Source organism: Lepidochelys olivacea (assembly GCF_965140295.1).
Source record: "Lepidochelys olivacea isolate rLepOli2 genome assembly, chromosome: 4".
Classification (NCBI taxonomy): domain Eukaryota; kingdom Metazoa; phylum Chordata; order Testudines; family Cheloniidae; genus Lepidochelys; species Lepidochelys olivacea.
In genome coordinates, this window is record NC_140414.1 from 32,023,644 (window position 1) to 32,046,111 (window position 22,468).

General features: G+C 40.4%; 1 protein-coding gene across 3 annotated transcripts in view; it reads left to right on the forward strand.

The window, feature by feature from the left end:
• LOC311519498 (alcohol dehydrogenase 1-like) overlaps positions 1-22,468 on the forward strand; it is a 92,993-nt gene that overhangs the window by 43,002 nt on the left and 27,523 nt on the right. The window lies entirely within an intron of this gene.

Here is a 22,468-nt window from a genome sequence, read left to right on the forward strand (position 1 = left end):
CCATTGTTGGTCTTGTAGAGTAGGAGTGATACAGATCCAATGAGTGGATAAGCAGTGTAGAGTGCATAACAACCTGTGAGGACAGGCCATTCTGAAAATCTTAAGTGCTAAGTTATAGTACATCTTACATGGGCAGCTTGGGATCTTTTAATTATAGACATAGGAATACCTACATAATCAATAGAATTTTGAAGTAAAATGTAGACAATCTAAGGGTAGAAGGAAGACTGGAAAAAATGCCATTGTTAGATAATTCCTGAGTATGAAAAAAGGTGTACTTGATTCACTGCTTGCACAGACTAGGCAATATTTTCTCTCATTCAGACTTTTCAACTCATATTATGTTGTCAGCCTTTCTGACAGTAGGCCGTGCAAGGAGCAAATGGAATCTGCCTGGGAGTTGCACAAGTGAGTTAATTAATGAGTTGGAATAGAATTTAGACTGTTGTCAAGATGCCAGTCAGAATCACAGTCACGTTTCAATACAATTGTGACACAACTGAATATGGGAATTTTTTTCTATCTTGCCAACACACCATGGAATATGCGTTTTGTGTTTCTTGCAACAACAGCAACACCATGGCACTGATGATGCTTAAGCAGATGTGGTGATTACAGAAAGGCTTCTTAGGGGCAGGTGGCAATGAAGAGGCAGTTGAGCCTTAAGGCTGCAGTATCCCCTTTTGTTGCTGCACACCTGCTCTCTGAATGGGATATAATGGCGAGGCAGATTGAGGTAGCAGTGAACTCATGGCCTCAACCCTACTCCTTCCTAGCCTCTTGAGCACTGCTATGGACTTCATATGAGGACATAAAAGAAGCCCTCATGCAGCTAGGCTCCAAAGCTCATAAGGGATGTGGTATTTCTGCACATACACCGCAAATCCTGTCTCCTACACCTCCATCTCATGCAGCAAATTGCATTGGGTCAGCCTCATGCCACCACAGTGAAAGACTTTTTTTCCTGGCGGAGGCATACCACCACCTGGTTTGCAAATTTCAGTTGAAAGTACAGAATTTTGTGGCGTGTCTCACATGGAACTGACAATATTGTATTGCATTTGATATACAATACCTGTCGCTTCAGTGAGACACTTGCTACAAAGCACTATAAAAGAACCTTGCAGTATATTTTGGTCAGGTATATGGTATTGCTAGGCTTTACAGAATTTGTGATCATGAAAGCCTGACAGAAATATGAGACATAGGGACAAATATTCTCTATATTATATTTTCTTCCCATACACACAACAGGACTGTACTGCTGAACTCTGCAATTCCACCCAAACAGCATTTATTTCTCACACAATATTCATTCCTTTTACTGGGACAATCAGTGTTACGATTAATAAAGACATGCTTCGGGAGCCAGTTCTGGAATAGACAGCCAAAATGAAGCACATGGAAAACACTATGGTAGTGGTGGTCTACAGCATGCTGAAGCAGCCCTCTGCCCTGGAGTCCCTTTATTTATGATTCACTCTTCTTAGGGAAACTTTTTTTTCCTGGCATGCCATCTTTCTGGTAGCTGTAGCCCAAAAGTCATCATTTTGGAACTGGGTACTGTTTCCTGCATCTTCCTCTCTTCCAGCTAAATATTCTTACATTCTGTTACATTTTCTTATTATTATTCCTGAAATGATGGCATATCCTCATAGTAAATAAACAGTGTGAGTATCAATAGATAGATTTGGGAACGGGTTAAACTCTGATCATATTTGGTTAAGTCTTTATCATGGAAATCCAGCCCAAACCATAAGCCACTTTCAGATCTGCCAGAGCAAATGGAGTTGTTATGGAGCGCTATTCTTATGGTATGCCACTATTTTTCATAATTCACCTTTTGCACAGAGATTGGAATCAAATCCTATTCTGTTCATTTGGCTAGATAATGTTAGTTTATCTCATATTTGACTATATTATGTGCTTGTCTAGTAAACCCCATGAAACAGACCAACCATCGAAAATGCAATATAACCTTTTAAACTGAACAAATCATAGTCATATTTGCACTCAAATCCTGACCTATGTTCTATTCAAATTTCAATTTAAATTGTTCTGCTTAGTCGGAAGGTTTGAAAGAAAAAAGACTTGCGGTGGATTAAGAGTGGGAAAAGGTTAATGATTAGATGTTGAGAAAATCAATAAGGAAATGGGACCAAGGAGCGAGGGGGGAGAGAATGAATAGTGGAAGGACCTGTGAAAGAAGAGGCAAGATACACAAGAGATAAGGCAATGAAAGATGTAAACATAATGAGATAAGGGAGAAATATGCAGTTACACAGAAACAGAGAGAGAAACTGAGAGAGAGAGAAGTATAAAAGCCTGGGGATCCTGGCATCCCAATGTATTGTGTGCAGGAGAAAAAGGGGTCTGAAGTGAAGAGAGACCTAGTAGAAGGCTAGATAGAGTTAGGAGGCAAACAAAGAAAAAGAAATGAAAAGGTTTGGGGAAAAGATAGATCTGTAAAATATAGGAGAATATAGAAAAGCCTGAAACACAATGGAGATTAAAATAATATTTTGTTTGCCTATTATTAAGCATCATTAATAAAAGGAACATGTTTTATATTATTTATTGTATCGATACTGTGTAGCTCTAAAAACTGCTCCAATAATACAGCAGCAGCAGAAGTGGCTCTCTGTAAACTGAACATAGTATCACTCTGGATCCCAAATTAGGGCAAGCTAAAACCACAATCTGCCATTATTCTCTGGTAGAGCTCACAGAGGGTGTTGATGATTTGGGGTCTGGCAGTTTGGCACTCTCTTGCTGAGAGCCTTCGATTGCCTGCAATACTCTTCATTAGACACATGCGCAGAGCAGTCATTCAGAGAGTCAGTGAGAAGAAACAAGTTATGATAATGAGTCATTAGGAGGAGAAGGGGGAAAAAAGAGACAAACAGGGAATTTACCTGGTTAGATACAATCCTGAAAATAAAAGGATTGATATTAAAAAGAAAAAAATGCAGTGGGAATAGACAAATACAGAAAAGAGATAAGTACAGTATGGGGGAACACACTTTTAGTTTAGACAGAATATCAAGAATGAGACATAAACGTGGAAAATAGATAAAATATGTAAATGAGACTATTGAAATAAGAACTGGGAATAAGATAAATACTGCTGTAGACTCTGATGTCAGTTCTGACAGTAATGGTGATTATTCTGAGCTGATAATTGAAGATGAGAAACTAAAGCAGAAGCAGAAATTGTTTACACCCAAGTTTCTGTGACATTATGTTATTTGACTCGATTAGTTCAAATTACTGAGACAAAACTGAATGAACAATAGCGTGAGCTGTTACTCACATGAGCACGTCATTCTGCTAAGGAATTCAGGGCTTTGCTAACTGGAAGTTGACAGCTGGTGGTGACACGTGCAATTCTCGAAAATAGGATGTAGTTGTAAGAGGGACACCGTTCACGTGGAAATGGTTTTTCAGCATCATGGTGAGGCTTAACTTTGTTCTAACCCCACTTCATAAGCATAAGAGTGAAACCTGTTTTTTTTTTTAAATCAAATCTGACTTTCTTCAGTTTTGAAACTTGTTTCATGCTAACTTTGGTGAAAATGGAGGCAGTGTTGCTGACATAGCCGAGGCTGTCCTGAGTTATGCACGCCAAAACAGTGCCAGAATCTTGATCATGTGCATCTACAATATTGCATGATGTGCAATATACCTCAGACTGTAGGTATCAACAAAGATATTAAAAATATGGAGAGCACCTTTTTACTATGTTTTCATTCTGATAATTCACATACTCATGATTCTCTTTCCCTGACCAGTTTTACACCAGTGCAACTTTATTGACTTCAGTGGAGGTACTTCTGATTCTTACAGGTGTAAGCGAGTTCACAGTTGGACACCATGGATGTAGCAGTGAAGTTTTTATTGAAGTCAGTAGGAGTTTTGCCAGAGAAGGGTCTTCAAAATTGGACCCACTGCTGGAGAAACCAGCCGTCTGCCCAGCAAATAACTTGATTTAATGCGTCTTCCAACCCCTTCCTTACTCTTCAGCCCCAGGCTACCTCAAAGACAAGCAGTGGCAATGCTCTCTCATGTCATAGTACTTATTTCTCCCCTCTTTCCTCTCAGACCACCAATAAACCCCCCAAACCACAAAACAAATCCCAGCTTCCAAGTATGTCCTCTTTTCCACACACACCTGAGAATCCTTGCCCTTCTCAGTTTCTCCCGAAGTCCAAGTTCTTCCCTTCACCTCCCAGCTTCCCATATCAATTCCAGCCCCCATCCTTGCTCTCTTCCATTCTTCAGTTAAAGTCCCACTCTTAATGTGAACCTCCCTCAGCTTCTTTGCTCTGCCAAGGATCTTAGCCTGAAATGTTTGTCTGCCTGCTTTTCCCATGGTCATCTCCATGCTTTGTTCTACAGTGCCCGTTACGCATGGCTTGCATGCAAGAAAATAATTTGAGGCTTAATACTGTAAGAAAGTGACTTCTGGTTTGCATTTAGAATACGCTGGGGCAATATAAAATCCTGGAAAGAGGTTCAATTTATCTCTGGCATAGTATCTTCCAGACATTGTATGTCCAGCAGCATATGATCGATCAGCATACTTATTTACTATGATTTACAGAGCTTTGCCGCCTGCTGCACGAGGGAAAGTCAGAGCAGTGTGCATAGGATTGTACAGTCATTTCTCCAGCTCTATTCCTCTGTCTCATAACTTAATCCCGCATGTGAATAGATACCCAGCGAAGCCAGCATCAACTTCTTTGTCTTAGAGCATGAACAGCTACAGGGCTTTTGCCATCACAGGAGGGAAAAAAGTGTGTTTTCGTCTCATTTAACCACATTTCCTATCTATGATAATTAAAGTTGTTGTAGCATCGTCAGACTCCGTAGGACCTGTTCAGAGGCTGGTCTTGATGTAATCATCCTGCCAGGTGTTGATTGGAGCAACAAGAGCTGAATTCAAAATATCTTAGGGGGCCTTCTTTGAAAATAACAGTGGCTTGAGCCCAATAACACAGTGTTTCCCAAACTTGGGACGCCGCTTGTTCAGGGAAAGCCCCTGGCGGGCCGGGCCGGTTTGTTTACCTGCCACGTCCGCAGGTTCGGCCAATGGCGGCTCCCACTGGCCGCAGTTTGCCGCTCCAGGCCAATGGGGGCTGTGGGAAGCGGCGTGGGCCAAGGGACATAGGGTAGCGTGAGGCTTTATTTCAACGTCATAGTGCTATCTTTGTTTTTTATGGCTTTAGAGCAGTGCAACTCACAAAGATTGCTTGAAAATGTTCCTTCCTTTCTCTTCTCTATTTGCAGTCTGTAATAAGAAGAGGCCCTGAGAGACTGGGATTTTTAACCCTGTTTTCTTCTTTTCACTAGCCCCCAAAGAAATATTAATGAAAGTGTACAGAACTACACCGTGCAGAAATTCTTCTGCTTTTATTGTGGCTATAATTGATCACAAGTTTCATACAACTTTAAGGCCATGCCATATTCTAATACTATATGGAAAGTGACCAACTTCTGGTAGATGAGATTAGGTGTGAAATAACCTGACTGTTTCTACTAATCTTTCTTTTACCTACTTTCGTCTGACATTTGTCCTGGGAACTATAAGAAAACATTGTTTGTTTGTTTAGGTTTTTTCTTGGGGGGTATATTCAGTGGGGCTAGCTCAAGTGTGAAAGGTAGTATGGATTGCATTATGATTTACAGACATTACCTGCACAGGTGGAGAGTGTAGAGGGCTTGGTCTCCAGTAGGAGCACTTAAGAGGAATGATCGTTGCCTGAGCCAAAATTCCTCTAGGCAGCTCCTGGGAAGAACACACTGAAGTGATGGTTCTGGCAAACTAGGAGCTGGTGCAGCGTGTGTTCTCTAGGCAGATACAAAGGAGAACAGTGTAATGTCAACTGCACAAAGTCACGGTAAGCATCTCACCATTTTGGAAGGCAAAGATGTCTTTCTGGCTGAAGAAGCAGCCTTCTATCACTGGTCCTGGTAGACTCGAGGAAAATGATGAATTCCTTGTGGTGTTCCAGAGTTCTGCCCTAAGTCTTGGGAAATTCCACCTTTTGAAGCACACAGTCCTGTTTGATCCAGGAAGGTGTTAATAAACACCATAGGTCAAATTAATCTCTAGCGTAACTTCTCTTCATGCAGTGGAGTTACCCCAGAAATTAATTAGACACAATGGGTCCAGTCCTGACCTCACTGAATTTGATCGGAATTTTGCCATTGTTTTCACTGGAGCCAGGATTTCAGCCAGTATGTTTTTCCACTGTTTCCTTTTTAGATTAACAAAAGTCAGATTTAATCTTTAGGTTCCTTTTCCTACTCTCTTCTTACTTTCTATGATGAAAAGTTAGTAACACAGATTATGTTTGCCAGAATACAACATACACCATTGGGCCCTTTGCCATAGTTAATAAATGTTCATCTTTGACTGCATATCCTCCATTGTACTGATTTCTTTTCAACTGTGTTTTTCATATACTTCTTTTGAATTGCAAAAGTGTTTCATTTGTTAAGGCAGATTGTGGCGGTTCAATGACAAGACAGCACAGAACTTTTAGCAAGCAAGCGGCTGGTCTGCTAACAGGCTTCTGTCTGTCAGCTTTCCACCTTCCCCTTTATTCTTTCTCTCCCCCCGCGCATTACATTCTCCAACAGATAAAAGGAATACACTGGCTTTGTTTAACATTCTTATTTACCAGTTTCTATCTACCGCATTCCTTGCTCTCAGGCCTTGAGCCCAGTCCTGGGAGGCTTCCCACGTTTCATGTCATCTGGGTGAGATTCCAAGGTTGATGCCCTTGAAAGGAGCTGTGTGTGCACAGGTCCAGCACAACACTCCGGGTGTGCCCTGAATGTTGCCAAGCGCATAAACCTTGTATGAATCCTACAGCAGATAATTAGAACACTGCACAGTTTGGCAGTTCTGGTTCTCCAAAGTTTCAATTCACATGATTTTTACCTAGATTTTTGATCCAAATTTCCAGTTCAAGCACACGCAAAAACACAAAGTGAAAAGTCAGTCAAAATATCCATGTTTCAACTTGAGTTTATGTTGGAGTCATGAGAAGCTGCAAGTTTTGCATTTTTTTAATTAATTAGTCCAGGTTTGAGTGAAAGGCTTACAAACCTTCCTGAACATCTTAGTGAAGTTGGGTTGACTTTAAAAATTGACTATAAACCCCAAACCAGGTGAGGTTGTTTTTCATTTTGTTTTGTATTCTACACATCTATATACCTACTCCAGATACAGACACATATTTCCCCAGAATATACATTTATAGAAAGGTTAATTATTTCATGTAACCACATCCATAAAAACTCCAGAAACCTGTAGAGGGAGATTTTCATAAGCATGAAAAAGAGTTTGAAGCACAAGTCACATTGACTTTTAATGTGACTTGTACTTCTCGCTCTTTGGTGCTTTTGAAAATTTCTCCCACAGTGTTGCCTGTTATGTGAAGAACAGTTGTCTTAAGGTTGGTAATACTTATTCTGTAGCAGACCCCATGATGAAACTTATTCCCATATTTTTTTAAACTCAATTGTATTGATAATGCATAGAGGAAAGGGCCCTATTCTCAGTTGGCATAAATTGGTGTAGGTCCCTTGATTTCAATGATTTATCCCAGCTGAGGAGCTGGCCCAAAAGCAATAGCACATGTCAGAGTGTGATTGCAGATTAGCTAGCAGGAATGTAAAATATTGGAAACTATGTGCGCTGAGGTTTAACAGAACCTGGATGTTCCCTCTTGCTAATGATAATACTTAGCACTCCTATAATGCCTTTCATGTTCAAAGTACTAATTAACATGAATTAATCCTGTGAGGCAGGTAATTACATGGCATTATCCCCATTTTACAGGTGGGGATTCACATCCTGTACCCCATCTCTCATCAGTCTGTCTGGCTTCTTTGCACTTCTTAATAATTATAAAAGATAAAAAACTTTGGAATCCTTTGTTTTTCTGGCACTTTCAGACATGGCTGTGGGACTTTTGTGCCACGCTGTTGTTCCTTCCCTGTGGAGCCCTTCTTTTTCTGGCTGGCTGTTTCAGTTTGTTTTTTTTAGCAAGATTAAAGACAGAGTTCTACTGCACCTTCTCATTTCAACATAGGCTGTAAATAAAGATTTTACGTCTTTCTCATTTTGAGTTTGGTTCCTTTCTGTTGGCAGGAACGAAAGAGTACAATACTCAGTATCATAATACAAAGAAATTGCAGGGGATTCCGATATCTAGTTTGTAACCATCATGGCATCACTTGCCCTTTTTGTTTCTAATACAATTGTTTAGTGCCACCTAAAAAATGTGTTTCCCCTTCCTCCCCCTTGCTGAAATGCGTAGCTACTATTAAGATGGTCATTCTATTGTTAGGAAAAACTTTGAAAATTTTACTCTGGAGCAGCCACATATTTTGGATCCACTTGTGCACTCGAGTGTTTCCAACTGGCTTTCTTCTCTTTTTCCTCATCCCAAACAACTATGCTATGCTGGTGATCGATAGGGTTTTTTTGCTTGTAGTGCACCAGTGGATCCTCGCACCTGTACACAATGACCTTCATGCCTGGAACTCTTTCTTTCCTTGGTTAACCCAACATCATCCCTAAGTCTAGATCTCTTGTAGTCATTGGTTTTTGTCTCATTTTATTTAGTTTGCATTTTTTTTTGTTCATTTAGAGATGGAAAAGACCAAAGTTGAGCCAGAATACTTCAGTGGGTTTTTGAGGTTGTGAGATGAGGAGCTACTCCTGGCATAAGATGAGTGCCTTTGGATCCCACTGAAATTAATAAGTGCAGCAAGCACTTAGCTGGCGTTCTCTGAGCGCTTCATGGGCCTGGGCCCTTCAGCTATGACCCCTCTCCACTGATTCTGCAAAAGCCAAGTGCTGGCTATTGCCAAATGCGGGAACACTACTAAAGCTTTCCATGTGAAAATAAGACCAACTTTTAAAGCCACTTGTTTGGATGACAACCACTTTTGAAAAAACTGGCCATAAAATTTTCCATCAAAAGAGCTCACACATAATGCTTCATCCATGGGCTTTAATGACAAATATTTTCTATTCTGCTGATGTTCCCCCACCCCCGGCTTGGTTTCAGTGAGGAGAAGCAAGGGTCCTTTTTATAGAATGTCAATTTTTTCTCTATTTAACTATTCCTGCCCTTGAAAACTGCCCTTTGCCCAAGACAGTGTTGAAGTTTCGCTATATAGTCCATATTCTGTGGAGTAAGGTGACTTTGTTGTGCTGAGAGAAGGCGACAAATGCTAAGCATTTGCAAAGTTTTCCAAAAGAGAAGCCACCTTTCAAGGCTTTTAATTTTTTTTTAAAACCCATTTTACTGACATTTTTGAAAAGTTATCTTATTTAAAGACAGTTTCCTTTAACCTTTTCCATGTTAGTGTTTTATAGTGCTCAGTGCAACAGCAGTAAATCACTACACATTGTAAGGTTTGTGTGAGAGGCCATTGAATGCTGTAAAATTCCCAAAGTTTCACTATTCCAGACAAACACAGTCAACATTCCTTTGTGGAGTTCTTAAGCCACTAAAGGTAGATTGTCAACCCATGTAAACCCACATAGCTCCACTGACTATACCCATTTACAGCAGCTGAAGATCAGGCTCTGATTTAAGATTTGTTAATTGACTTTTCAAATTATGCCATCAAGATACACCCAGGCTTCTTTGCTTATTAATGAGGGTTTGTTTACCTTACTGTTTTTTCATGTGGGCACTTTGACTGAGTACCAAGGTGCCCTCCAAGAACAATGTGTGTGTATACCCCTTAAACAGAATTTTCTGAAACATTCCCAGATGTGCAAATTATGGAAGCCTGATTACCTTGCACATATGACTTCTGCACAATACAGGGCCACACCTAACGGTGTGTGAGAAATGGGTAAGGTTTGGGAAGACATGTTGGGACGTGAAGGGCAAGGGTAAAGGCTCAAGGGGAAAAGGCAATTGCCTCAGTAAGTCAATAGGTTCTTACCACTGTGATCTTGTGTCCTCTAGAGGGCTCTATTTTATATTCTACATTAGTAATGGGAACATGAGAGTTAGAGAGAGAAAGCTAGTTCCTGTTCTCTAAAGTTTCTTGGTAGATGGCTGTCAGATTAAAACACTGTTTTGTAATTAAAGTCAATAGCACCTTTCCCCTCCTCCTCTGATAAGTACAAACATTGTAGGATGTCAGGCATGTTCTTTAGCAACCTATGCTTCATCTTAAACAATATAGGTGGGTGCATGGGCTCCTCCCTCCCCCCAAACAGTTGAATTCACTCAAAAGCAAACAAACAAAGAAAAAGGGGATGGGGCCAGGCAACAAATAATTTTGCCATATTGTGTAGGAAAGCAGAGAGAAAAACATAATACAGTAGAGGCCTGTTAGTATCTGATAAGAAGAGATCAGCTATGGGTTCACTTTGGTAAAGATTCATGCGGAAGGGGCAGCCAGACCCAAATTTGAGGCCTGCACCGTGAGCGTGGGGCAGGCTCGCATTCCAGCACCCCTGCACTGGGATTTCCCCCTCCACACCGGGCCATTTTTAGGGTAGTGGTGCTGGTCCATGGGTGCTGCTGCGGCTGGTTGATGCCCCTTTGGCAGTTTAGTATTGTGCACCAAATGAATCAGGATGCTACATCTGCCCCTGATCTGACCCCAAATTCTGACTCCTCTAAGCATAGAAAGGATGTGTACAATTTCACTAGGTGCCCAGAGGCTTTTTTAAAATGTTCCTTCTTTATATGAAAAATGCTTTGCTTACCAATGGCTCAAAAAGAAAAGGAGGACTTGTGGCACTTTAGAGACTAACAAATTTATTTGAGCATAAGCTTTCGTGAGCTACAGCTCACTTCATCGGATGCATTCAGTGGAAAATACAGTGGGGAGATTTATATACACAGAGAACATGAAACAATGGGTGTTACCATACACACTGTAAGGAGAGTGATCAGGTAAGGTGAGCTATTACCAGCAGGAGAGCGGGGTGGAGGGGGGGGAATCAAGGTGGGCCATTTCCAGCAGTTGACAAGAATGTCTGAGCAACAGCGGTGGGGGCGAGGGGACAGAGGGGGAATAAACATGGGGAAATAGTTTTACTTTGTGTAATGACCCATTCACTCCGTCTTTATTCAAGCCTCAATTCAGCAGTCTCTCATTGGAGTCTGTTTCTGAAGTTTTTTTTGTTGAAGAATTGCCACTTTTAGGTCTGTAATCGAGTGACCAAAGAGATTGAAGTGTTCTCCGACTGGTTTTTGAATGTTATAATTCTTGATATCTGATTTGTGTCCATTTATTCTTTTACATAGAGACTGTCCACTGAGAGACTGCTGAATTGGAATTAATTTGCAAACTGGATACAATTAATTTAGGCTTGAATAAAGACTGGGAGTGGATGGGTCATTACACAAAGTAAAACTATTTCCCATGTTTATTCCTCTCCCTCCCCCCCCAAGATATTCTTGTCAACTGCTGGAAATGGCCCCCCTTGATTATCACTACAAAAGGTTCCCCCACACGCTAACCCCGCTCTCCTGCTGGTAATAGCTCACCTTAAGTGATCACTCTTGTTACAGTATATATGGTAAACACCCATTGTTTCATGTTCTTTATGTATATAAATCTCCCCACTGTATTTTCCACTGCATGCATCCGATAAAGTGAGCTGTAGCTCATGAAAGCTTATGCTCAAATAAATTTGTTAGTCTCTAAGGTGCCACAAGTCCTCCTTTTCTTTTTGCGGATACAGACTAACACGGTTGCTACTCTGAAACCTGTCAATTGCTCAAGCTATTTCCAAAATCTCATTCAAAAATATGCAGCCGCCACTGCCCCCACAACAAAAGCGCCCAATTTGCTTAGGACGTTCCAGGAATGAACAGAAGATGGAAATGTTTACTTCTATTAAGCCCTTTTGTGGAGGAGTGGGGGGAAGGAAGCAAAGAACAAAGTATTAGTTACAAGGAGAGTTGAACATTTTCAACCTCTATTGAATCCTTTTCTTCTTACTGCAAGGCAAGGGTGTTCCTCCTCCTCCCCCCACTGACTGCCAGAGTTGAAAGCCTGGCCACATTCCCTTTGTGTGATTTCAGTTCCATGCCAGATTTCAAAGTGACCAATACAGATAGGACAGCCAAAGGAGACATTTCATCACCCCACCTAAAAAAAAATAGTACTGTGACAAAAGAGTGCAGTCCTGCACTTAGGGCGGAAGAATCCCATGCACCGCTACAGACTAGGGACCGAATGGCTCGGCAGCAATTCTTCAGAAAAGGACCTAGGGGTTACAGTGGACGAGAAGCTGAATATGAGTCAACAGTGTACCCTTGTTGTCAAGAAGGCCAATGGCATTTTGGGATGTATATGTAGGGGCATTGCCAGCAGATCGAGGGACGTGATCGTTCCCCTCTATTCGACATTGGTGAGGCCTCATCTGGAGTACTGTGTCCAGTTTTGGGCCTCACACTACAAGAAGGATGTGGAAAAATTGGAAAGAGTCCAGCGGAGGGCAAGAAAAATGATTAGGGGACTGGAACACATGACTTATGAGGAGAGGCTGAGGGAACTGGGATTGTTTAGTCTGCGGAAGAGAAGAATGAGGGGGGATTTGATAGCTACTTTCAACTACCTGAAAGGAGGTTCCAAAGAGGATGGATCTAGACTGTTCTCAGTGGTAGCTGGTGACAGAACAAGGAGTAATGGTCTCAAGTTGCAGTGGGGGAGGTTTAGGCTGGATATTAGGAAAAACTTTTTCACTAGGAGGGTGGAGAAACACTGGAATGCGTTACCTAGGGAGGTGGTGGAATCTCCTTCCTTAGATATTTTTAAGGTCAGGCTTGACAAAGCCTTGGCTGGGATGATTTAGTTGGGGATTGGTCCTGCTTTGAGCAGGGGGTTGGACTAGATGACCTCCTGAGGTCCCTTCCAACCCTGATATTCTATGATTCTATGATTCTAAGAGAGACATTAAAAATGCTCGGTGTGTGTGTATGTTCACTCAGAGAATTCAGACAGCTCACCCAGCTTTCAGTCAGTCCAGTCTTCTCAGTTTAGACATCTATTCATTAGATTTGGGATCCTTGGAATAATTGTATGGAAGCTTAAGGTACTATTATTATTATTATTATGAACTCTCAACATTATGTTCAGTCTTATATGTCAACCCTCCTGTAAATCCAAGATCAGAAGAGGAGAAAGTAATATGGTGCATAGCCAATTTTGGCTTTCGAAGATTAGATGAACCTGAGCAGAAAAAGCTGCTAATACATGGTCAAATCCTTCAAAATGCTAAGTGCCTTCTGAAGACGTGCAGCACTTCTAACAGAGTTGGCAATGGGTTGACATGTGAACTGGGTGACGAAACAACCAAAACTGAAATTCTCTACAACACTGAAATTTAATAAAAAGTTATGTTAGAAATTTGTAATATAGTGAAAGTTAATTCATTTACCCAAGATGACAGCTGTGCTCATGCAAGCCCAGGAATGCCACTAGAGATAACACTAAAGACCAGAAAGATTCAACCTGCAATGTCCATAAACACTGATACTTACTTGAAAATACTCTCCCAATCCAAATGGAAGTCCACTGAGCAAAAATGTTATGCATTTAGAAAAGGGGTCGTGTTGGTAAGTTAGATATTAAAATCTTTCTGGGATAATTTTTTTTACAGGTCTCTCGGACCATGCCTCATATATTTGCAAATGCATCTGTTTGTATGTGTAAAATTCTGCATTTTCTCTTGCAAACAGTGGTTTGACTAGACTAAACAGGTAATTTTGTGTATAGGTACCTATTTGTGTACACAAAGGTAGGGAGGTCTGCAAGAAACAATAGTGCTCTCACAAATACTATACGTGTATTACAGGAAGCCTTGTTGGGAATATCGCATGTGCAATTAAACAGGACCTGTTTACTATTCATTTACTTGATTTCCTATCACTAAAAACAATGTCATTAACATTACACTTATTTTTCCCTAATATCGCATTTTCTGTGGATTAGTAGGAATGTTTGTCTGTTCCTTAAAGTACAAAAGTTATCAGATTCAGTATTTTCTATTCCATTTTTTGTCCTAAAATATTTTGGTTTTGGCTACCATTGCCCTTTAAATAGAGGTTTTAATTGACCTGCTCACATAACTAGCTATTATAGGGCACCCTAGCATTGCCCACCCAGTTCTTCACCTTCCGGAGAAAGATGGATTGGATGTTATGGGGTTCAGGTATTGCAAGAGTAGTGATTCTAACCCAAGTATCTTCAGGAAAAAAGTCCTAGGAGCCTTGAGCAATCAAGACCCAATATTATCCCTGTCAGGTGTTCATAATCATCACTGACCTTTTAATCTTTCTAATAATGACCAAAACTTCTCAGCTTAGAATAGTCTGAGCATATGAACTGAACAAATGTTGTAGACATTTTAACTCCCTCTTGCTGTCCCAAACTATGAAAACTTCATACTATTTCAGAGACAAAATCATAAGTCAGGAGCCAAATTCTGCTCTCAGTGACACCAAGGCAAATCTAGAGTAACTTGACTGACTTCAGTAGACTTACTTTGGACTTAGAATTTGGCCGCAGATATGCATATCTGTCATTCTCATCCTGTAAAAGCGACACTTATGCAATCATCTAGGGATGTCTAGAGTTAAGATTGCACAAGCATTTCCATTGCAGAGACTTATCAGTGTGTGTCTTGGTCAATCCTTCTGCTCCTGGGGGCAAAGTATGGAAACTTACGCTTTCACATAAATCAATTGGGTGACCTCATCTGGAATACAGTTAACATTCTTTAATATGGGGCATTAGATAAATTCCTGAAATTGTAAGATAGTGCTAGCAGTTAGAATACATTTATCAAATTGCTTAATATTTGTATCAGAGTTGTAATTATAATAGTGATGGTAATTATGCCCAACCTATACTATAATTACAATGTAATTACACTGCTTATATTTTGATTCCTGTAATTCCCATTAATTCATATAGCTGAATCCTTAACTACAAGTACCTGCAGTTTAACTAAATGTAGTTAATGTATTAAAGGGTAACAACTCAATTGACATATATTAACCTTCCTGTTATATGAATTACTGGTGATTAGTTATCAGAAAGTTAAACATCAATGTAATTCCATTGTTATCAGTGTAATGTCATTAGTCACCATATTATAAAGTATAATCCAAATTTTTAAAAAATATTTGCAAAATCATGAAACAAATCAAAGAACACAAATTCAGACATTTTCTAAGAATTTTTAATCACTTTGTTAATTATGCAGGTGTTTTTGCAAAAAGTCAAACATAGTGAAAGCTTGTGATAGGACGCTTGTGAAAACTAGAGCCCTGGACATGGATTTTTAAGGGTGTTTAGGCACAAAGATGCAGATCTTCCTCACCCATGTGGAACCACCTAGTTCACTGTATTTAGCACCAATGGGCAGGGGATCCAGAGCCACCACAGAGACATGGGGCTTCTTCCTAGATGGCTTCAGTCATATGGAAGCCACAGGGTTTGGGGGGGGAAATCATGTGGGTCCCCTTTGCCCAACCTCTGATACAGCAGATCCCCAGCTCTACAGAGGGCTCTTCACAGAGTATGGGTGACACTGCCATTGTATTAGTTAACTCCACCATTGGAGGGGGGAAATCATGAGGCCCCAGGTCACTGTGCTAACATACAAATCGATTTTTAGGGATAGAGTTAATTAACAATTATATTTTTCATTTTAGAACCAGTGCCATTTGAATGATTGTTTGTATATTGTAACTTTACAATAGAAAGAAAATGAGAACATTGGACTCTTGGGTCCTGTATATTGAATATTGTACTAATTACTAGTAAAGAAGCAGTATCAAAAGCTGTGCTATTTAACACTCCCTTGGTCTCCAGTGCTGTGGAGATTTTGTTGTTCATCTTTTTAATGCATTTATTTTTATATTCAGAATACTTTATTTTTATTTTGTTTTACTTGTGGATTTGTTTCAGTTACTGTAACATTGAATTTAAAGTACAATTATGATCATTAAAATGTTTTTTAAATGGCACCTTCACATCCAGCACATCTGCTGTGTGTCCTTGTACTTACAGAGGCACAGTTTCACTCCTCTTTGCTCTCCAGAGTAATTTCAGTTATGGCAGAGCAAGTTGTATTCTGTTATGCCTTGTGCATAGACAACATTGGCAACTAAGGTCCTTGATTCAGCATATGCCTATCTTTAAGTATGAGATTAGTCCCATTGACTTCAGTGGGAAAATAAATCAATGAGGTTTACTTACATGCTTAACGTTAAGCAGATGCCTTGCCGAATCAGGCCCAAGTTGTGATTCCAGGATCTGTATTATAAGAGGTAGAAAGAACATTTACAACACAGCTTTCAGTTCTTGGCTGATTTTTCAGAGCTACAGTTAGTTTTATTTTATTTTACTTTGTTTGATTCAGTAAATGTAATAGTGCTGAAAGCGATCTGATTCAGAACGCTGGAAACAAAAACGTTATCTATTTATCCTGCATTGTTTTGTGCGCCAGTAACTCCAGTTTTAAATCGGTAGATTGGTTCTGGGATGGAGTCTGCACAATGTAGCACAGACAGTTGCAGGACAAACTTCCCCACATTGCCTGGCCAGTGTGTTTTCAACTCTGACTTGGAAGCATCAGCTATCGGGCTTAGATAGGGATACAGTTTGTGTCCCTTCAGTTCTTGGTCTCTCTGACATTGCCAACCAGATCACTTACTAATTATGGCTGACATCCATTTACTCAGAATCTGACTTAAACCACTAATTCAGTACATAGGCCTGGGGTAGTGGCAACTGTTTGTCTCAAAAGACTAGGAGTACTTGTGGCACCTTAGAGACTAACCAATTTATTTGAGCATGAGCTTTCAGGAGAGTTTCCTTGTGTCATGCTGTGACATTGTGAGCGGCTTCGAAGTCCAATTCTTGAGTGATAGTCCTTGCTACAAACAGTGCGGGTGTAAGGCGCCAGGCATTTAGATATTGTAAGTTTTCGGTACTGCATGTGAAAGTAATCCCCCACACACCAAAAATTGTACAAAAAATTATAGTGAAATGAATCAACAAAAGAGTTAAGACCCACTAAAATCCCACTTAATCTCTTATTTTAAGGACTTAAATTGGACTTCAGTGGTGCATCGGCCTTGTACAAGGGTGAATATAAAACAAAATGCACATTTGTATGACTATGCATAGACATCAATAAAATAATTACCTGTTTTTATATTCCTTTTTATTACCAATCACAAGCAATCTTCCTCTGGTCACTGTCTGCTGTTGTGTCTCAATATATTTGATAACTTTTGCTTATTACTGATCTTTGATAAATATCAATCTCTAATGTAAATGTGGAAGGTGCCTTATTATTTTTTGTTGAATTTCAATCTCTCCCCCTCTCAGAAAAAATTTGCTGTAATAGAATAAAGTTATTATGGTTTTCAGTGGCCAGTATTTTTGCCTCAGCTGGTCAAACAAAAGGCTTCTGTGAAAGCATACAAGAGAAAAATAGGGAACACTTCAAAAGAATGCAGAGGATATATTTTTCTTTCAAATTTATTAACTTCCTCTCAATATCCCTATTTTTTTCTTTAACTCTTTATTTTAAATTGATAAAATTCTTGAAGATGTAGAATTCTTTTCTTCAGCATAGAAGGCTTTTTTGAGATTGGTTAAGGAGATTTAAAATATAAACAGGGTTTTTTTAAGAAAAAGAATAGCTGTATTCAGTTATCCTTCACCTGAGCCATTCAGTCCCCAGCAACATTGATTTTGCTGTGAGGGTGTGCAAAACAGCGGGTTAACTGGCCGCCTCCTCTGGCATGGAATGTGATCTTTTGGCCTTCATGCTTCCTGTCACAAAATTGGGAAAGGAGGCTTACTTTATGAAACACAGGCAACCCCTTTATATTCACCATTGGCTAAGTGTAATATGGTTTATCTGTTACAGCTCTAAATGCAGAGTTTACATAGACTAAACTATGGCACAGTCTGCCAGTTCTTACTTCTATCTATCAGTTAGAGTCCAAGAATGGTAGTGCATGTTGATGTACTTTTATTTTGTATGGATTTATGGAGGTTAACCCATCTGTTGGTTCCACCAATACACTGTGATGGAGTGTGTGCCCTACGCAGGCCTCAAAGGGGTTAATGTGGGCCTGAGAGGCCAGTTAACATACCTGGCAGCACCTCAGAAAGAGCAAAAACCAGGCTTAATTGATGGAGTGGTGGTTATAAAGCCAGGAAATTTGTAGCAGAAAGGGGCTGCAAGAAGAGAGCCTGCAGTCACTCACGGTGGGGGGAAATAGTGGTATGGAGCAGTAAGGCATCTGAGGGAGTAGACCTTGACTGCCCGCTATAGGGTCCTGGGTTGGAACTCTGATAGAGGGAGGACCTGGTTGCCACTGAAGTAAGGGGTGTGAGGACCATGCATCCCAGAGAGAAGAAAAACTAGTCACTGGACTACAGTTTGGTTGAACTCTGTTACCCTAGAAGGGGTGGACTAAAGTGTGACCTGGCTGGAAGGCCAAGCTGTGGGAAGAGAGAACACCACAGACCACCGGTAGGGGGCATCATATGGGGAAAGAGCTGGGTGGCCTCCCTGAGGAGGAGCTCCTGTGGTGAGTGAACTCCTTCACAAGGAGAAATAAAGGAAAACTTGGATTTCTGGGGTGGGGAGAAAAATGAATATGTAGATCTATGCAGGCATTTATCAGTTAGGTTTCATCACTGGCTTGAGGCACCCTTGCATGAGCTAGGTGGATATAAAGGAGCTATGGGGCTCAGAAAAGGATCCCATAGCACGGGTTACCCTGTGCAGGGGGTTTGTACTGCAGCAGCTAAATTGTCTCTACAGCATGTCCTGGCATAGGGTGTTCTGGGATGGGCCAATGGATGAGGGCATGCTAGGGGCAGGCCAGAAAAGGGAGAGTTGGAACGGAGGCTGTGCAGTCAGGAGAGATCTGTATTCCTTGATGCTGTGGATCTGCTTTTCCACTGCCTTGTGCTGGGCAGTCACTTACAGCTGTTCAAAATGAGTGCCAATGATAGCACTCTATGGATTTTGCACAATGTAAATGACTACACAAGCAAGCCCTAGATTCTCATCACTTCCTCTGTCTCCTCCTACCCAGGATGTGCCTCAACACCTTCCTGGATAGTCTGCTCGTCTTTGCCTGTTGTTCACACAGACAAAAGACGACTGTAAACTGTTCCAAGTATATTATTTTGTGCAAACCTGAAAGCCACATGGTTGTATTATTTCAGGGCTAAATTCTGTTTTGGATTCACTCTTTGTACAGCTTTTTTTATTTTATTTTATTAAAGAAGCCAGGGTGTGAAAAGTCAGAATTCAGCCTTTTAGCTTACTTCCCCTTCAAACTAAAAAAAGGCTGCAGTGTAACACTGACAGCCTCTCCAAGTTAGAGTGGTGTATGGCTCTGGCCTGCTGCTGCTGCTCTTTCTAGGTGATTAGACAATTATAACTTCCAGGAGAGCCATGAAAGATTTTAGAATAAGGGTTCCCCCATACCCCCAATTAAGAGTGGTTAACTCATTTGGGTGAGCTAATCAAACAAAGCTTGGCCTGGTCTTCTGTAAACTGTGGAAATCTTTGGATTCATCCCTAAAGTCAATGGAGTTACACTAAGGACAGATTTAGCCCAGTCTGTTTTTTTTTTAAAAGTAGTCATTATCTTTGCATCAGTAATAAAAAAAACCATAAGGCGGCTGAATGAGTGACATGAGGTGCAAGGCCCATCTACCAAGTGATTGGACAAAGGCCAACAATGCAGAACCTGCTGAGACCGACCCTGCTGCCAAGCAGCTCTGGTTGAGATTGCTTGCTGTGGGCCATTGATCCCTTGGATGAACAGGGCTGCAATAAAAGAAAAGGAGACAAGCACATGTCCTTCCCCTTTCATGCTCCCTCCCTTACAAGTGTATCTCTGCCCATCCCTGTTTCATTTCCAGCCAAAAAGACAGGGAATGAAATCTTTTCCAGCTGTACAGTAAAACAAAACTATGCTCTGTAATTAGTAAAGTTTCTAATCTGCCATAAGCAGTGTTATGAAAATGTACAGATGCTTTTTCAGCCTAAGAGAATATCAGCAATCCATTGTTCTTGCTGCTAAAGTGTTGAAAATAGTAGGATAGATCCTCAGCTGATAAACATGGTGCTGCTCCATTAAAGTCTGATCCGATACATTTAAGTGAGCAAGATAATCTCTAGTTATAGAGTTGTCCCCATGACAGGGCTATATGTTGTTAGACTTATTTAACATACCTTCCTTTGTAAGGCACTTGAGGTGTATTGGTGAAAAGCACGATGTACGAGCTAAATTTTATCTTTGTGGATGCTTTTGAGCTCTAGTCCTGCTCATCAATGGAGAATTTAAAAAAAAAAAAAAAAGTTGAGTGGAGGCTGCAAAGTTTGGATCCAGCTGCAGATCTGAGCTTGCACAGAGTTCAGGGGTGTTTACATCTGCAAGTAAAATTCAGGCCCATGTCTAATGTTCTTACATTTTTGTGCTAAATCTTGGCACAGTATGACTGAACATAGAAGTGAAATTGATTTACCTGATTTTCCAAATCAGCCTGTATTCATGTTAATTGGTTGCACTGCATAACAATGATTGCTAATTAGGCTCATCAGAAAATAATGAAATGGTACTTTAACACCTTTTATTAAAAAAACAAAAAGATACATTCAGCACCTGGGAGGGTCGAAAGTAAAACTCAAGTGCAAAGGAGAGACTCCCATAAAGTTCTAACACTTTTGTCCAAATTAAAAAAAAAAAAGGGGGGGGGGAAGAGAGAGAGAGAGAGAGGAAAAAAAAGCTATAGGAACAGAGCTAAATATCAGATGTGCTGAGGAGATGGTGTTTAAATCCAGATTAGGATAGAATCTGGGACCACTTTTGAAGCCAGACAAGGATTGGGTTGGAATTCAGATTCAAAACCAGATTAGCTTTTCTTATGAGATTTTGGTATTTTCAGGAGATTTTAAACCACATCTAAATTAGAACTAGACAAATCATTCCTCCCACATGTAGATCTGACTTGGAACCAAAACCAATCTGAATCTCAAGTGTTTGAGGGGGCTTGGATTTTCAGTTCCACTTGGGGGCCATGTCTTGACAATACAAACAGAAAAATACAGTACAACCTCAGAGATATGAGCATCAAAGTTGCGAACTGGCTGGTTAACCACATACCTCATTTGGAACTGGAAGTATGCAATCAGGCAACAAAGATTTTTTTAAAAAAGCAAATCATGTAAATTTTAAAAAATTGACAGGATAAACAAATTTCTCTCTGCTTGTTTCATTTAAATTAAGATGGTTAAAAGCAGCATTTTTCTTCTGCATAGTAAAGTTTCAAAGCTATATCAAGCTAAACTTTTGGAAGAGCCACTGTAGCATGTGTTCAGAATTACAAACCACCTCCATTTCTAAGGTTTTTGTAACTCAGGTTCTACTGTAGAAGTAATTGAGCAAATAGAACATAGCATTCTGATGAACAAGCACAAAGAAGTCAGTTTTGCAGAGTGCATTTTCTCTGCTGCACTTGGCTCTCCCTGAATAATGAATCCAAGCTCTAAAAGTTTTAGAATTGGCCCAAATTGTACCAGTCAGTCTCCTGCATGTAGATGAAAAACTGAGATCTCAGGTCCTTCTGACAAGTTAGAGGTATCTTCAACTGAGCAATAAATCGGATATTCAAGGTCATCTAAGCAATGGGAAGATCCAGAGGTGCCGAGATGTTCCAGTTCATCACCCCATATATAGGACGCTTACCTGCTATGTGAGTGTGGACAAGTAACCTTATCTGTTTGCCAGAAGCTGGGAATGAGCAACAGGGGATGAATCACTTGATTACCTGTTCTGTTCATTCTCTCTGGGGCACCTGGCACTGGCCACTGTCTGACAACAGGAAACTAGGCTAGATGGACCTTTGGTCTGACCCAGTAAGGCCATTCTTATGTGCCTTACAGTATCCCAGGGATTCCTCACCTATGAAATAGGGATACTGATCCTTACCTTCCTTGACAAAGTGCTTTCAGATCTATGAATGAGAAGTGTTGTACATAAGAGTATTATAAGAGTGAAGTAGTTTTCAGATATTTGAATCAGTAGATATTGATCAACTGAGCAGCATACTGAAACATCCATCTTAAAAAAATAAATTAACATTTATATACTGTTATAACCTTGTTGCTGGAAAAATGTTGTAAGATGCAATGTCCACTATATCAAAGGACACAGACAAAGGAGTACTAATGATATCCATCTTAATTGACAAAGCTCTTTATTTTAAATACTCTTAAACGGACACGTGAATTAGCCTTTTGCTCAATAAGTCAAGTCCCGGTGCTGTTTATCCAAGTGCCCCAACTCACTGATGGCCACCACAGATCGTGTGTGTCATTTCGGATGTTTGAACCAGTGGGGTGGGGGGGGGAGGG